Here is a 2,952-nt window from a genome sequence, read left to right as displayed (position 1 = left end):
GTAAATATGTAAATTGATCACAATAGGTTATAATGTTTATTATATATGTATTGGGAGGGGATTAATTAATTAATTATATAATTAATTAATTGATAATTATTATTATTATTAAATGTTTATATAAAAAGGAGCGTGGGAATTTATCGGTGGTAGTAGTAATAGTACTAGTAGTAGTAGTAGTAGTAGTAGTAGTGGTAGCGGTTGAGTCTTTAACAAATTTTAATCAGATGCCAGATTTTATATATATATATATATATTCGATACATACAAAAGTTAAAAAACTCACAGTATATATATATATATATATATAATTAAAATTAACGATGATAATAATAAAAATATAAATCGTCCTTTTTACTTTAGATATAATTCAAAATAAATTAATTGACCAAAAAAATAATAATGATAAATAAATAAATAAATAGTTTACGCATTTTTTAAAAACATATCAAAAATATTAAAAAAAAAAAAAAAAAAAAAAAGGAAAAGGAAAGGATTTTTGATAATGTTATCATAAAAAAAAGAAAGTCACGTGTGTTGTGTATACATTTAACTAAGGGTTTATTTATTTATTATTTACCTTTGCTAAAACGTGTTACTAAAACTAAAAAAAAATTTATTACATTTGTATATATAGGTACATAAATGTGGGTGGACATTTTATTTATGGATAAAGTTTATTATTATAGCCGAAATTTGTGCGACCTTTATTATTAAAAATTATTATTATTATTATTTTTTCTTGCTCATTATTTACGTATTAAAAATTTGGTTTTTTATTTAATTAATTCAAAATGATTAATATTTGGCTTTTTTTAAATTTATTTTATTCATAGAAGAATTTTTGAAACTATATAAAAATAAAACATGCCTTTTTTTTGAAATGTAAAAATCATAATAATAATAATAATGATAAAGTAAAAGGGACTTGATAATATTAAAAGAGTACGTAATAATACAAAATTAAATTTTTTTTTTTTTTTTTTTTTTGCTTTCATTACACGATTGATGAAACTTTTTTTTTAAAAATTGGGACCGATCTTAGAAATAATAACACATAAATCAAAGCAATTGTATTTATTATTTAAAAGTAATAAAAATGAAAAGGAACAATTTTTAAAATTATCCGGTGCTATTTCATATAAATGCCATTTTATATAAATTAAAACAATATAACAAAAAAAAAAAAAAAAATTTTAATATTGTGATACTATTCCAGTTACCATTTGCAAAAAAAATAATTACAATATTAATTATTAATTAAAAATAAAATATTTAAAAAAAATAATAATAATAATTTTTTATTATTATTATTGTTAACTGGAAAAAAAAAAAAATAAATAAATAAATCAAAGACTGATTTGTCTAATTAATAAAATGTAATAAATTTTTTTTTGTTTTTTTTTCACACTCGAATGAGAAAATAAATAAGAGAATTATTAATTAATAAAACTGTATAATTGCACAAGAAAAAAATGTGAATGTACAAAAACAAATAATAATAATGATTTCTTTTTTTTTTTTGGCAAAATTTTCAAACAAATAAAAATCGTGGTTATTATCAATAATTATTTTAATTAATTAAAATATTTAAAAAAAATTGTTCTTTTTCATTTAACAAAAAAAAAAAAGTTACCATTTTTGTTTAAATAATAATAATAGTAATAATAAATTAAACACCAATGTAATTTTTTTTTTTTTTTTTTTGCCAAAATTTTATTAAATATTTCGTAAATGTGAATTATTATTATTATTATTATTATTGTAAAACTTCAACTCAAAATTTTTTTATTGATTTTTCGGGTAAATACTATTAAAATGATTATTATTATTATTAATTATTTGATGAAAAAGTTTCACGTATTTAAATTTAAAAAAAAAAAAATCAACAACATCTTAAAGTAGTAATCTGGCATCTTTTCAATTTTTTTTTTTTTATAGTGAAAAAAGACTTTCATCCATTTTTTTTTTTTTAAACCTAAAAATTAAGGTACAAAAGGCACTAACTGCTATGATTTATTAAACCATCCGTCATAGTTTTGTTTAGTTTTTTTTTTTTAAATAATATTTAATGACTATATAAATGTATTTCATAACAATTTGTTAAAGACACTTAACTGTATTGGATTGTTTGATGTTGATGATGATGATAATGATGATGGTGACGGTTATTTATATATTGTGATTAAATTTATATATATATATTAAAAAAAAAAAATCAAAAAAAAATTGTTAAAAAAAAATTTAAAATAAATAATTAACCATAGATAATATAGCATTTACCCATTTTAAAAAAAAATAATAGTAATGATAATTAATAATAATAATAATTAATAATTAATATTAATAATAATAATAATAGTATAAGTAATCGTAAAATAATATAAAAATGTGTTAATAATAATTTTTTGAGTTGAAGTCTTAAAAATTATTTATGTAAGGTTAAGGTGGTGTGTCTCCATATTTAAAAACAAAAGAAAAAATTAATTGTAAAACCTGCTTTAACGTTTATAATATTATTTAGTTTTATTTGTATTTTCGTCTGCTTTTGAATGAAAGAAAGGGAAAACCAAAAAAAAACTGGGAAAAATTTTCTCACAGTGTATTGGAAAAAAAATAAAAAATTACTGCTAATGTAACAGAGGAGGAGGGTGAAAAGAAAATTCTGGCAGAGTAATTAAGACTGCAGTATTAATTAAATAATAATAATAATAATAATAACATGTCAATAAATATTCAGGCCGATCGAATAAGTGATAAATAAATAAAATTATGTAAAAAAAAAAATGAAAAAAATTTTTTTTTTTAATTTAAATTTAATTTAAATAATTTTTTTCATTTTTTTTTTTTTTTTTTTTTTATTATTATACTGAATATTTAAAGCCATGATTGTGAGAAAAATGCTTTAGACTAAACAACCACGGAAAAATCTCACTTTTTTTTTTTTTTTTT

Source organism: Pediculus humanus, genomic scaffold (genome assembly GCF_000006295.1).
Source record: "Pediculus humanus corporis 1103172108190 genomic scaffold, whole genome shotgun sequence".
Taxonomy (NCBI): domain Eukaryota; kingdom Metazoa; phylum Arthropoda; class Insecta; order Psocodea; family Pediculidae; genus Pediculus; species Pediculus humanus.
The sequence above is the reverse complement of the archived record's forward strand: the minus strand, read 5'-3'. Positions refer to the sequence as shown.